This window comes from Neovison vison, chromosome 5, assembly GCF_020171115.1.
Source record: "Neovison vison isolate M4711 chromosome 5, ASM_NN_V1, whole genome shotgun sequence".
In the NCBI taxonomy this organism is placed as follows: domain Eukaryota; kingdom Metazoa; phylum Chordata; class Mammalia; order Carnivora; family Mustelidae; genus Neogale; species Neogale vison.
In genome coordinates, this window is record NC_058095.1 from 25,954,614 (window position 1) to 25,970,528 (window position 15,915).

Here is a 15,915-nt window from a genome sequence, read left to right on the forward strand (position 1 = left end):
TAGAGAGCCATTGTCTGTTCCACTTCCTGCTTCTCTCTCCAGCCTTAGCTTCCTTTGCTTTCCCTCCTGTACTCTGGGCTCTAGCCACACTGAATTTCTTGACCTTTCTTTACCGGACCCACCTACTTGCGCCTCTATCTGACTCACCTTCTCTCTCACCTTCAATTACCAATCTTACCTGACACTCTGATTGGGTGAGGTGTCAGTCCCATGTTCTCTGTTGGCTGTATGGGCTTACTGTTGTAACATCACACTGAACTGAAATTACCTGTGCATGCCTGTCACCAGACCAACATTGCTCACTGCTATATTTCCAATACCCAGCTCTGCTTGAACATACAGGAGATACCCAGGGTATATATTTTTGACAAAAGAAAAACAGAAGATAGGCTAGAGGTCATCAAAAGCCAAGTGGGAGATGTGGGTAGTAATAACCCTAGAGACATAAGAAAGTTACTGTGTCGGGGCACCTGGCTGGCTCAGTTGGAAGAGTATGTGACTTGATGGCCGGGTCATGCGTTTGAACCCCATGTTGGGCATAAAGATTTTTTTTTAAAGTTATTTATTTACTTATTTATTAGAGATCACAAGCAGGCAGAGAGGCAGACAGAGAGAGAGGGGAAGGCAGGCTCCCCACTGTGAAGAGAGCCTGATTCAGGGCTCGATCCCAGGACCCCGAGACCATGACCCAAGCCAAAGGCGAGGCTTAACCCCCCGAGCCACCCAGGTGCCCTCAAAGCTGCTTTTTAAAAGATTTTATTCATTTATTAGAGAGAGCATGAGAGAGGAGAAGGTCAGAGGGAGAAGCAGACTCCCTGTGGAGCTGGGAGCCTGATGTGGGACTCAGTCCTGGTACTCGAGGATCATGATCTAAACCAAAGGCAGTTGCTTAACCAACTGAGCCACCCAGGCACCCTGGTCTACCTAGCTTCTAATCGTGGGCTGGCTGGTCTTGGATGGCCCAGCTGACACAGTTTATCTCTGCTTCATGTGATCTCCCATCCTCTAGCAGAGTAGCCTGGACTGGTTTTCATGGCTATTGACAGAGTTCCAAAACAGGGAGAATCACACAGAGCCTCTTAAGGCCTGGCATTAGAGTTGACACAATGTTGGGGCACCTGGGTGGCTCAGTGGGTTAAGCCTCTGCCTACGGCTCTAGTCATGATCTCAGTGTCCTGGGATCGAGCCCCACATCGGACTCTCTGCTCCGCAGGGAGCCTCCTTCCCCCCCTTTCTCTGCCTGCCTCTGCCTACTTGTGATCTCTCTCTCTGTCAAATAGATAAATAAAATCTTTAAAAAAAAGAGAACTGACACAATGTCAATTCCAGTGCATTCTTTTGATCAAAGTGAGTCTCATGGCCAGCCAGGATTCAAGGACTGAGGAAACAGCCTCCACCTCTTGATCGAATGAGCTATAGAGTCGTATTGCAAAGGGGAGCGGATACAGGAGGAGTGAGGATTTTGGCAATTTTTGCAATCTACAGAAGATAGCCCATAAAATAAACTATTTGACTAAAATGTTGAAGCACAAATTAGTAGGAAGCATCATCACTAAACAAGTCAATACCCCAATATTTGTAGTTTTTCTTTTTCTTTTTTATTCTTTTTAAGTAGGCTCCAAGTGCAAGATGGGGTTTGAACTCATGACCCTGAGATCAAGAGTCGCATGTTCTACAAGACTGAGCCAGCCAGACACCCTATAGTTTTTTCTTTATTTTATAACTTGAATATTTTGCATGTGCAAGCATGATTTTTAAGTTATTTTATTTTTTAAAGTAATTTCTGCACCCAACTTGGGGCTTGAACTCATGACCCAGAGACGAAGAGTCGCATGCTCTACCCACCAAGCCAGCCTGGCGCCCCAAGCATGATTTTCAGCACCTGCCAAAGTAGGTGTTTGGAGCGGGGACTTGCAGACTGTTTGAGAAGAAAGGCACATGGGAAGAGATGACTGAGAATGAAAAGACTGACAGCAAGCTTCTTCAGCTCAGAGTTGTGTCCCGTTTATTCACTTTTATCTGCAGCACCTTCCTTGATGACCACATGGAAAACACTCAGCAAATATTTGTTAATGACTAATAGTAAACCTCTATTTACTACCATAAAGGAGAATTGAATGTCTAGTCTTACTGCTCTGCTGCTGCGTGTGGATATGCAGGTTATTATGCCCTCCCCAAGGACGCCTGGGGCACGGAGGGGTGGAGTTGAAACCCAGCCTGTGTTCTGCTAGCCAGGACTCAGGCCTGGTTTCTGGCTTTACCTGCCTGCAGGGAGCATAGTTTTAAATCCAAACAGAGCCCCGTTTTGCTTGCTAAGCCGCCAGTCTCTAAGACTGTGTGTTGGAGGGGCACCTATTTTATAAAGCTCAGGGCAGTTCCCTTTGGGCTGGCAGGGCCCTGATAATCTATGGGAGCGCAGAACTGCTTGCTGGGGAATGCAGGATGGCCCAAGATACACAAGGCAAGAAAATTTAGCATAAAACTAGAGACACTGTTCTTAAAAGTTGATCAACATAAATGAGTGAGGGATTGAGAGAAATAGGAGCAAGGAAAATGAAAAAAGGTAGTGCAGTTATATGCCCGAATCCAGAGGAGAAACCAGCTGAGAGTTAGCAGAGAGACCAAAACAGTGGAGCACACAAAACACGATTTGTTTCTATAAAAAGCAAATCTATGAGACAGAAAATAGATTAATGGCTGCCTTGGCTGGGAGTAGAAATGGGGACTGACTGTAAATGGGCTCAAAGTCTCATTTTAGTGTGAGGGGAATGTTCTAAAATTAGATGGTGCCAATGGGTATATAACTGAAATATACTAAAATTCATTGAATTTTAGACTTAAAACAGGTGGATTTATGGTGGGTAAATTATATCTATCTCAATAAAGTTATTTAAAATATTTGTCTTCAAAAAAATAAAAAATAATAAACATATTTGTCTCGGCAAGAAATAACAAACGTTGGGGTGCCTGACTGGCTCAGTTGGTAGAGCACGAGATTCTTGACCTTGGGATTGTGAGTTTAGGTCACGAGCCCCACGTTGAGTGTAGAGATTACTTAAAAAAAAAAAAAAAGAAATTAAGAAAAAAAGAAATAAGTGTTGGTGAAGATGTGAAAGAAAGGAACCCTCGTGCACTCTTGGTGGGAATGTGGAATACAGTATACTGTTTATACTGTGTATATACAGTATACACTGTGGAATACAGTATGGCGTTTCCTCAAAATAATTAAAAATAGAACTACCATATGATCCAGAAATTCCATTACTAATTACCCTCAAAATGAAAACACTAATTTGAAAAGATATATACCCCTATGTTTATTGCAGCATTGTTTACAATAGCCAAGATACAGAAACAATCCAAGTGTTCATCAGTAGATGAATGGGTAGGGGTGTCTGGGTGGCTCAGTCGATTAAGCGTCAGCCTTTGGCTCAGGTCATGGTTCTGGGATTGAGTCCCACATTGGGCTCCCTGCTCAGGGGGACCCTACTTCTCCCTTGCTTGCTCCCCCTGCTTGTGCTCTCTCTCGCTCTCTGTCAAAGAAATAAAATCTTCTTTTAAAATAGATGAATGAATAGATGAATAAAAATCTTCTAAAATAGATGAATAGGCGCCTGGGTGGCTCAGTGGGATAAGCCTCTACCTTCGGCTCAGGTCATGGTCTTGGGGTCCTGGGATCAAGCCCCATATCAGGCTCTGTGCTCGGCGGGGAGCCTGCTTCCCCCCATCTCTTTGCCTGCCTCTCTGCCTACTTGTGCTTTCTCTCTTTCTGTCAAATAAGTAAATAGTCTCTCAAAAAAATAGATGAATGGATAAAGATACATATGTAAATATATATATAGTGGAATTTACCCAGCCATAAAAGAATGAAATCTTCCCATTTGTGACATGGATGGACCTAAAGAGTATTATGCTAAGGGAAATAAGTCAGACAGAGAAGGACAAATAGCATATGACTTTACTCATCTATGAAATCTAAGAAACAAATTTAAAAAACCAGACTTTTTAAAAAAAAAGAATTAGTTGTTGTCTTTTTAAGATTTTAATTATTTATTTGACAGAGACACAGCGAGAGAAGGAATACAACCAGGGGAGTAAGAAAGAGAGAAGCAGGCTTCCTGCTAAGCAGGGAGCCCGATGCGGTGCTCAATCCCAAGACCCTGAGATCATGACCTGAGCTGAAGGCAGACGCTTAATGACTGAGCCACCCAGGTGCCCCAAAAACCAGACTCTTAAATACAGAAAACTGGTAGCTGCCAACAGAGATAGGTGGGGACAAAATAGGTGAAGGGGACTAAGAGATACAAATTTCCAGTAATAAAAGAAGTAAGTCATCACGGCTTGCATGGAGCACTGGGTGTGGTGAAAAAATAATGAATACTGTTTTTCTGAAAATAAATAAATTGGAAAAAAAAAAGAAGTAAGTCATGATAATGAAAAGCACAGCATAGGGTATGTAGTAAATAGTAAATAATGTGATTAACACTGTGGTGACAGATGGTGACCACACTACCGTGGTGAGCAATGAATGATGTCTTGCCAAATCACTATGTTGTATACCTGAAACGAATATAACATCATATATTGCATAATAATTATATTTCAATGTACAGAAAATTTTTAAAAAACATTGTTCTGAGTATAATAAAATTATTATTTGTCTTTTGTCAGTGTTAGCCACACTAAAAGTGAACAAGACATTGTGTGTCTCTGATGGATAGAATAGGAAGCTCACAGCAAGCACCACCTCTGAGGCATTCAAATAAAACAGAAATTGAACCTGACTCTGATTCAGCTATCGGTTTACAGGAAATGTGAGGAATACAGGAACAAGTCAAATAACACCATAAGGAAGTGAAGAAACAAATCCAGGATGTGAGATATTCTACAAGACAAATGGCCCAGTTTCTTCTCAAAGAAATGGTAAGAAAAAGAAAAGGGACAGGAAGGGTGAATTGCTATGGATAAAAAGAGACTTAAGAGCTCTATCAAGTGATATATTTTGTGAATTTAGTTTGTATCCTGATTCAGGTAAACCAACTGGGAAGGAAAAACCCATTTGAAACAACCATGGGAAATTGAACATGGGCTGAATATTAGATGATGTTAGAAAATAGGGGCACTTAGGTGGCTCAGTCAGTTGAGTGTCCAACTCTTGCTTTCAGCTCAGGTCATGATCTCGGGGTCGTGGGACTGAGTCCCATGTTGGGCTCTGCACTTGGCAGGGAGTTTGCTTGAGATTCTCTCTCCCTCTGCCCTCTCCCCTGCTCATGCTCTCTCTTTCTCTCTCAAATAAGTCTTTTTTTTTTTTTTTAGATTTTTATTTATTTATTTATTTGACAGAGAGAGATCACAAGTGGGCAGAGAGGCAGGCAGAGAGAGAGAGAGAGAGAGAGAGAGAGGAGGAAGCAGGCTCCCTGCTGAGCAGAGAGCCCAATGTGGGGCTCGATCCCAGAACCCTGGGATCGTGACCTGACCCAAAGGCAGAGGCTTTAACCTACTGAGCCACCCAGGCGCCCCTCAAATAAGTCTTTATAAACGAGTGAATGAGTGAATGTGGGGCACCTGGCTGGCTTTGTCAGTAGGGCATTTGACTCTTGATCTCAGGGTGGTGAGTTCAACCCCCACATTGGGTGTACAGATCACTTTAAAAAAATATTTAAAAAGGAATGAATGAAGGTCACCTGGGTGGCTCAGTTGGTTAAGCTTCTAGTTTGGCTCAGGTCAAGATCCCAGGATTCTGGGATTGAGCTTTGCTTCGGGCTCCCTGCTCAGCAGGAAGCCTGCTTTCCTCCTCCTTCAGGCCCTTGCCCCTGTTTGTGTTCGCTCTTTCTCTCTCTCTCAAATAAGTAAATAAAATCTTTTTAAAAACGAGTGAATGATGGGCGCCTGGGTGGCTCAGTGGGTTAAGCCGCTGCCTTCAGCTCAGGTCATGATCTCAGGGTCCTGGGATTGAGGCCCGCATCGGGCTCTCTGCTCAGCAGGGAACCTGCTTCCTCCTCTCTCTCTCTGCCTGCCTCTCTGCCTGCTTGTGATCTCTCTCTGTCAAATAAATAAATAAAATCTTTAAAAAAAAATTTTTTAAAAATGAGTGAATGAATAAATGTTAATCTTGGATGTAATAATGATTTTGTGGTTATATTAACAAAGTCTGTTAGTGATACTGTGCAAAACAAGGTAATGGTCCCCCAATGATGTCCACATCTTAATCCCTAGAACCTGTGAATATGTTACTTTACATGGCACAAGGGATTTTTGCAGTTGTGAAAAAGGATCTTGACATGGAAGACTATTCTGGATTACCTGGTAGTTCCACTGCAGTCACAAGTGTCTTTGTAAGAGGGATGAAGGACAAGTCAGAGTCAGAAAAGGAAATATGACAATGGAACCAGAGGTTCCAATGAGGTGCCTTAAAGATGGAAGAAGGGGCAATAAGCCCAATAAGGCAAGATGACTCTAGAAGTTGAGGGCGCCTGGGTGGCTCAGTGGGTTGAGCCGCTGCCTTCGGCTCAGGTCATGATCCCAGAGTCCTGGGATCGAGTCCCGCATCGGGCTCTCTGCTCAGCAGGGAGCCTGCTTCTCTCTCTCTCTCTGCCTGCCTCTCTGCCTACTTGTGATTTCTCTCTGTCAAATAAATAAATAAAATCTTTAAAAAAAAAAAAAAAGATGACTCTAGAAGTTGAAAATGTCAAGGACATAGATTTACTGCTAGAGGCACCAGAAGAAACACAACCGTGATGACATCTGGATTTAGGACTTCTTTATCACCCAGAACTTTAAGATAATATATTTGTGTTGCTTTAAGTCACAAAATCTGTTGTAATTTCTTACAGTAGTAATAGGAAAACATTACAAGTATCTTCATGAATACAGCCTTTGGTTCAACTGAATTATTTTTAGCAATGATTTCCAGGAGTAGGATTACTGGGTCATGGCTATCACATTTGAATATTTTGCTTTCCAAAGGGTGTTTATCCATTGTCCGCACTGCCAACAGAGTAAACTGGAAAGCATGAAACACCATTATATTTTTTCTTTTCATCATTACACTAAAAAAAAATTATATAGTAAATTTAAAAGTATATCTTGGGACACCTAGCTATCTCAGTCCATAGAACATGTGACTCTTGATCTTGGGGTTGTGAGTTCAAGTCCCACATTAGGTATAGAGATTCCTTTAAAAAAAAATCTTAGGGTTGCCTGAGTGGCTCAGTTGGTTAGATGTCTGACTCTTGACTTCATCTCAGGTCATGATCTCAGGGTCATGAAGACGAACCCTGCATTGGGCTTCACACTCAGTGTAGAATCTGTCCCTCTCCCTCCCCCTCTACCCTTCTACCTACTCTCACAAACGTTCTTTCTCTCTCAAATAAATTAATTAATTAAAAAATTTAAAAACAACTACAATCAAATCTTAAAAAATGGTTAAGATGGCTCAACTACAATAAAAAAATTTTAATAAAAAATTAAACAAAATTCTAAAAACAAAAAAGGTTAAGATGATAAATTTGTTGTGTATTTTATAATAGTTAAAATTTTTTTAAAGATTTTATTTATCTATTTGACAGAGCGAGAGAGGACAAGCAGAGAGAGTAGTAGAGGGAGAAGGAGAGGCAGGATTCCCACTGAGCAGGGAGCCCGATGAGGGGCTCTACCCCAGGATCCTGGGACCATGACCTGAGCTGAAGGCAGATGCCCAACCATCTGAGCCAACCAGGCACCCTTACCATAGTTAAATTTCTTTTTAATTTTAATTTAAAAATTAATTGTTCAAAAAGTATATCTCAGGTACTTTATTTGTATATTTTTATTACCAGTGAGAACAAATAGATTTCCACTTACCTACCCTTTGAATTTTCTCATGTATGAATTAACAGGTTATACCTTTTTTTTTTTTTTTTGGTTATACCCTTTTCTTATTTTACTTATTGAATTTACTACCTTTTTTTAAATTTTTAAATTATTTATTTATTTATACTTTGGGTTTACTATTTAATTAGCAATAATCACGCCTCGGATAAACCTCATTGGCTACGATACTGCCACTGCGCAAAGCTTGGGTTTACTATTTAAAGATTTATTTATTTAAGAGGGAGAGAGAGAGTTTAAGCTTTGGGGGGAGGGCCAGAGGGAGAGGGAAAGATGGTTTCCTAAGCCAGCTCCATGTTCAGCACTGAGCCCCCATGCAGGGCTTGATCCCATAATCCTGAAATCACAACCTGAGCTAAAACCTAGAGTCGGACACGTAACTACCTGTGCCAGGATTTACTATTTATTCAAATAGTCAAGTCTTAATTTCAATGCTAAAAAACCTTCTTCCAGAGTTCGGAAGATCTTTGATCTTATTTTATACTGGTATTTCTGTAAGTTGATTCTTTTTTTTTAATATTTTATTTAATTATTTGACAGAGAGCACAAGCGGAGGAAGAAGTACATAGAGGAAGAGGGAGAAGTCCCAATGTGGGGCTCCATGTGGGGCTCAATCCCAGGACCCTGGGATCATGATGGGAGCTGAAGGCAGATGCTTAAGGACTGAACCACCCAGGTGCCCACTTTACTTCATTAAATTTGAAAACTAACTGGCAAGTAGCGTAAAGCGTAGACCTAACATCTCTCTAATTTAGTATTGTCCTCAAGCCACTTATTAGTTAATCTTCCCTTCTTCCTAAGTCATCGAAACTTGAGAGGTTTGTAACTGATGGTTTGATGGTTTGTTGGTTTTTGTTTTTTGTTTTAAGATTTTATTTATTTGAAAGGGAAAGTTAGGGAGAAAGAGAAGGAGCAGGGAGAGGAGCAGAGGGAGAAGCAGACTCCCTGCTGAGCAGGGAGCCTGATACAGGGCTCTATCCCAGGACTCTGGGATCCTGACCTGAGTCGAAGGCAGACAGTCAATGGACTGAGCCACCCAGGTGCCCCTGGAAGTGATGGGTTTTACTAGTGATTTGGAGAATAGCAGAATCTTGTTTGGAATCAGCCACAGAAGTAGAAGGAAGTGGATGTGGTGGATTGCTCATGTGCCCAAGCCTCTCCTTGGCGCTTGACAGGAGGACTGAAGAGAGATGGTGGGATGGGGAAGAGGGGCCAGGGGAGCCATCTGTACTCCCATCTTTTGGCACAATATAAATATGGGTATTTTCCTGTAGGTCAAATGGACAAGACAGTAACTTGCTGGGCTGAACCCACTTGCCTATAACCTACCAAGGGGGGAAGCCCTTCAGAGCCCTCCCAACAAATTTACACAGGGGTCCCCAAGCAAGCTAGTCACTGGCAGGCTGCCATATATATATAACTAAGGAGATGTTATCCCCCCAAATATAAGTATGAGTCCATATTAGAAGTTCTATTAATATAATTAACCATATTTACTCATTAAAGAAAAATAATTCATGGGGCACCTGGGTGGCTCAGTGGGTTAAAGCCTCTGCTTTCACCTCAGGACATGATCTCCGGGTCCTGGGATCGAGCCCCACATCGGGCTCTCTGCTCAGCGGGGAGCCTGCTTCCTCCTCTCTCTCTGCCTGCCTCTCTGCCTGCTTGTGATCTCTCTCTGTCAAATGAATAAATAAAATCTTTAAAAAAAAAAGAAAAAAAAAGAAAAAGAATTCATAAAAATAGAGCCCCAAAAGCATCCAGTAAAAAGTCAACACCCTTAAAAAAAAATTCCTTAATCTCTACACCCAACGTGAGGCTCAAACTCACAACCCCAAGCTCAAGAGCCACAGGCTCTACTCACTGAGCCAGCCAGGTGCCCCAACACTCAATTTTTTAAACTCATTTTTTTCTCCACATACACAGCTCATTTATTAGCACTGGTGCTGCCAGATAATGATTTCCGGTGAAGATGCTGAGCTGCGTGGAGGTGGCAGAACAAGGTGAGGCTCAGATGGGTGAGTGGCAGGCTCCTGTTTCTTCCACTCATTGTTGTCATCCCACTCGGCTAAGAAGCCCTGCATCGGGCTGACCTTCAGGACGAGCTTCCTCTTGGTGTGCTTGGCCACCCACTCCTCTTCAAAGGTGTGCGGGCACACCTAGTACTTCCCCAAAATCAGAATGAGAGCGGTGAAGTCCATGACAAACATGGCAGTGCCCACAACCATCTTGCCTTTGTTCATGCTCCTGTTCCTTTCAGCAAAGCTCTTGTGGAACTGGATGTAGTACAACTTAACTTTCTCATTGGTGAAGAGGCTGCTCCAGGGAGCCTTCTCCTTCTCTTTCAAGGTCTTCTGGCTGGCTCAGTCGGTTAAGCGACATACGCTTGATCTCAACTCAGGTCTTGAACTCAGGGTCGTGAGTTCAAGAAAAAACAAAACAAAAACAACTATTTCTCAGAAAATAATAGAAAATATTACTCTTAATGGGGAAATGTTAGACATTTCCACTAAAATGTGGAATTTAACAATAAAGGCCTATTTTGATCTCTCTTTTTTTTTAAAGATTTTATTTATTTATTTGACAGAGAGAAATCACAAGTAGATGGAGAGGCAGGCAGAGAGAGAGAGAGAAGCAGGCTCCCTGCTGAGCAGAGAGCCCGATGTGGGACTCGATCCCAGGACCCTGAGATCATGACCTGAGCCGAAGGCAGCGGCTTAACCCACTGAGCCACCCAGGCGCCCCTATTTTGATCTCTTATTCAGTATTTCTCTGAAGCTCCATAGACACGGAGAAATGAGAAGTAAATAGAAGATATATATATACAAATACATTATAAAGGTAGAGACAAAATTTTCAGCAGTGCACTCTGGAAAGCCAAGCCAGTTAACTGAAAAACTATTAGAATTGGAGCCCCTGGGTTGCTCAGTTGGTTAAGTGACTGACTCGATTTTCGCTCAGGTCATGATCTCAGGGTTTTGAGATAGAGTCCCTCATTGGGACCAAGCTCAGCGGGGAGTCTGCTGGATATTCTCTCTCCCTCTCCCTCTGCCCCCCCCACCCCGTGCTCTCTTTCTCGCTCTCAAATAAATAAATAAATAGAAAACTGTAAGAATAAAGTCCAACGAGGCAGATGGATATAAGGTAACTATTCAAAAATCCTTAATTCTCATATATATTAGCAATGAGGATCAGAAACAAAAAGCAGAAGGAAATCCCATTTATAATGTCAATAGCCTCCTAAGTACTTGGGAAAAAAATTAACTGGAAATACATAAGATCTCTAGAAATCTGGGGCACCTGGGTGGCTCAGTTGGTTAAAGCCTCTGCCTTCGGCTCGGGTCATGATCCCAGGGTCCTGGGATTGAGCCCCACATCGGGCTCTCTGCTCAGTAGGGAGCCTGCTTCCTCCTCTCTCTCTCTCTCTGCCTGCCTCTCTGCCTACTTGTGATCTCTGTCTGTAAAATAAATAAATAAAAATCTAAAAAAAAAAAAAAACTCTAGAAATCTAACTATACAAAATAATTAAGATCATATGAAAGAGACTTGAAGAAAATTAGAGAAATGTGTTCCTAAATGGGAAGATTTATTTTTTAAAAGACTCCCAATTTTCCCCTAATCAATCAATAATCAATCTATAAATTCAGGGCAACTCGATCAAAATAAAATGGATCTTGAGGGGCACCTGGGTGGCTCAGGCAGTTGGGCAGCTGCCTTCAGCTCAGGTCATGATCACAGGGTCCTGGGATCTAGTCCGGCCTTGGGCTCCCTGCTCAGTGGGCAGCCTGCTTCTCCCTCTGCCTGCTGCTTCCCCTCCTTGTGCTCTCTCTGTCTCTGACAGATAAATAAATCTTTAAAACCATGATTTTAACTTTTTTTTAATGCATTTTTTATTGTTTTCTACGTATAATTGTATTTTTAACAATGCAATAATACTGAACATGTGATTTTATTTCTTGGCTTTTATACTTAATCACACATTGTGAGAATTTTTCATGTGTATCTTCATACATACATCTATATTGTAAAGGTAATACATATATTTTAAAAATTTAAACAAATTCATAAGATTTAAAATAAAATAATTAGCTTATTTTTACAAATAAAAACACAATGACAACTTAACAACACACTAAAACACTAAACTGCCAGCTCCTGGAGGCAATGACTCATCGTATTTTTTTATGCCCTATTTCCTTCTTGTAGTGCTTAGTGCACTACCATGTATGGATACTGTACTCACGACAGGTCAAGTGAGGTCTTGTTTCCATTAAAGGAAGTTTTTCAGTAAAGTTGGGAGAGTCCTAAGTAAGGGTGTGATTTAATGACCTGGTGATTGCTTTAAGGAAATTTCAATGGAACAGGAAGTACTCACAGAAGCTGTGAGAAGAGCAGTACCGGACTGTGAGAGGCATCTCAATACCCGTCAGCACGATTTTCTTTTTTAAGTAATCTCTCCACCCAACATGGGGATCAAACTCATGACCCTGAGATCAAAAGTCACAAGTCCTACGGACTGAGCCAGCCAGCGCCCTGTGCACCATGATTTTTTACATCTGTTTATAGCTCCAGATGCTATACCAAAAATGCTTCTGGTTTTTTATTCAACATAGTACTGGAAGTCCTAGCCATAGAAATCAAACAAGAAAAAGAAAAAGAAATGAAAGGGCTCCCAATTGGTCAAGAAAAAATAAAACTTTCACTATATTTTTAACAGATGTAAACTACTTATTGACCGTTTGCCAGCGAATATTTTTAAATACATTATCTTGCAGCATATCACTTTCAAAGATTATTTATTTATTTATTTATTTTTAAGATTTCATTTATTTATTTGTCAGAGAGAGAGTGTGCACAAGTGGGGGAGTAGCAGGCAGAGGGAAGAGCAGGCTCCCTGCTGGGCAAGGAGCCCAATGTGAGACTTGATCCCAGGACCCTGAGATCATGACCTGAGCCGAAGGCAGATGCTTAACCAGTTGAGCCACTCAAGCAACCCAGCATATGACTTTCAAGTTAAAATGTCAAATGAACACCAGTGTTTACAGTTCTTTTAAGGAATGTTATGTAATGACACATTAAGGCATAAATTCTTTTGGTTTCTAATTCTTAAAAGAATAAAAACACTAAAAGTGATGCAAAATCTTCAGTGTGAGATTATGACTAAGCTACATTTTACAAAAATATCATATAAAATGGCGATAATCCAGGGCATCTGGGTGGCTCAGTTGGTTAAGCATCTGCCTTCAGCTTGGGTCATGATCCCGGGGTCCTGGGACCAAGCCTGCTTCTCCCTCTCCCTCTGCCTGCCCCTCCCCCTTCTTGTGCACGCTTTCTCTCTCTCTCTCTCTCTCTCTCTCTCTCTCTGTCAAATAAATAAATAAACAAAATGAAATAAAATGGCAATAATCCCATTCAACATCCTGGATTAGATGCTTTTGGAGGGACTGATAATTTATACAATCAAACTTTAAAATTTACAGATAAAGACAGTTCAGTATTACCACTGAGAAGTACATCTCTTAGCCTACAGAACTTTCAGGCCACAGCTTTAAGATCTGAAGTATCAAGTTGGTTTGATGAATTAAACAGTTGGCAATCATGAACACATTTATTGCCTCGCCTCTTTCTTTCCTTTTTTCTTTTTTAAAGGATTTTATTTATTTATTTCAAGAGAGAGAACGAGTAAGAGAGAGCATGAGAGAGGAGAAGGTCAAAGGGAGAAGCAGACTCCCTGTGGAGCAGGGAGCCCAATGTGGGACTCCATTCCAGGACCCCAGGATCATGACCTAAGCCAAGAGCAGGGGCTTAACAAACTGAGCCACCCAGGCACCCTGTCCTCTATTCTTTTATCACAAAAAGGAAAAGAAATACTGCAGTAGAGGAAGATTATTCTGAATTTTAGCACGGCATTTTCTACTGTAGTTGCCTTTTCAACGAGGATGGCAATGGAAGAGATGAAGAATGAAGCTTAGACCAATTCCATGGTTTCTATGCTTCTCTGTGCACTCATGTGTCCTATATTTAATGAGCTAGAATGATGAAACCAATTCTTGGTTTCAGCTCGGGTCATGGTTTCCGGATCGTGGGATCAAGCTCCACTTCGGACTTTGTGTTCAGTGTGAAGAAGTGTGCTTGAGACTCTTTCCCTCTCCCTCTGCCCCTCCTCCCACCAAATAACTAAATAAATAAATAACCTTTTAAAAAACCTTTATTTACAGAAGACATGATACTATTTATAGAAAATCCTAAAGACTCCAAGACACTAAGGAGTACTAGAATTGATAGGTGAATTCAGTAAAGTCACAGGATGCAAAATCAATGTACAGAAATCCATTGCAGGGCCACCTGGTTGGCTCAGTCATTAAGCGTCTGCCTTCCACTCAGGTCATGATCCCAGGGTCCAAGCCTGCTTCACCCCCTACCACTCCCCCTGCCTGATCTCCTCTCTCGCTGTCTCTTTCTCTGTCAAACAAATAAATAAAATCTTAAAAAAAATTGCATTTCTACATGCTAATAATAAAGTAGTAGAAAGAGAAATTAAGAAAAAAATTCCATGTATAATTGCACCAAAAATAATAAAATACCTAGGAATAAACTCAACCAAGGAGATGAAAAACCTATACTTTGGAAACTATAAAACACTGATGAAAGAAATGAAGACAACACAAAGAAATGGAAAGACATTCCATGCTCATAGATTGGAAGAACAAATATTGTTAAAATGTCCATACTACCCAAAGCAATCTAGGGATTTAGTGCAATCCCTATCAAAATACCAACAATATTTTTTACAGAACTAGAATAATCCTAGAATGAAATTTTTAAATTTTTAAAAAGATTTTATTTATTTATTTTACAGACAGAGATCAAAAGTAGGCAGAGAGGCAGGCAGAGAGAAAAAGAGAGGGAAACAGGCTCCCTGCTGAGCAGGGAGCCCGATGCGGGGCTCGATCCCAGGACCCTGGGATCATGACCTGAGCCAAAGGCAGAGGCTTTAACCCATTGAGCTACCCAGGTACCTCTGAAATTTTAAAAAATATTTTATTTATTAGTCAGAGAGAACACAAGCAGGGGGAGTGGCAGGTGGAGGCAGAAGCAGGCTCCCCCCTGAGCAGGGAGCCCCATGTGGGACTTGATCCTAGGACTCTGGGATCATGACCTGAGCTGAAGGCAGATGCTTAACTCACTGAGCCACCCAGGCATCCCAGAACTAGAATAATCCTAAAGTTTGTATGGAACCACAAAAGACTCTAAATATCCAAAGCAGTCTTGAAAAAGAGAAACAGGGACGCCTGGGTGGCTCAGTTGGTTAAGCAGCTGCCTTCGGCTCAGGTCATGATCCCAGCGTCCTGGGATCGAGTCCCACATCGGGCTCCTTGCTTGGCGGGGAGCCTGCTTCTCCCTCTGCCTCTGCCTGCCATTCTGTCCACCTGTGCTCACTCTCTCTCCCTCTCTCTCTGACAAATAAATAAATAAATAAATAATAAAATCTTAAAAAAAAAAAAAAGAAAAAGAGAAACAAAGCTGTGAGTATCACAATCCCAGATTTCAAGACACACTACAAAGCTGTAGTAATCAAAACAGTATGGTGGGGGCATAAAAATAGACACATAGATCAATGGAACAGAATAGAGAGCCCAGTAATAAACCCACAATTATATGGTCAATTAATCTTTGACAAAGGAGGCAAGAATATACAATGGGAAAAAGACAGTCTTCTCAACAAATGGTGTGGGGGAAACTGGAGCAACATGCAAAAGAATGAAACTGGATCACTTTTTTATACCACGCACAAAAATAAATCCAAAAATGGGGGCACCCAACCGGCTCAGTCACAGCAGTGTGTGACTCTTGATGTTGGGGTTGTGAGTTTTAAGCCTGACATTGGGTGTAATGATTACTTAAATAAATAAAACTTGAAAAAAAATAAAAAAATGAGGCACCTGGGTGTCTCAGTCGTTAACCATCTGCCCTTGGCTCAGGTCATGATCCCAGGGTCCTGGGATCAAGCCCCGCATCGGGCTCCGTGCTCAGCGGGGAGCCTGC

At 41.6% G+C, this 15,915-nt stretch overlaps 1 pseudogene; it reads right to left on the reverse strand.

Annotated features, from left to right (window-relative positions):
- Window positions 1-7,941: 7,941 nt before the first annotated feature.
- Window positions 7,942-8,057, reverse strand: LOC122907973 (annotated as a pseudogene).
- Between the last annotated feature and the right edge of the window lie 7,858 nt (window positions 8,058-15,915).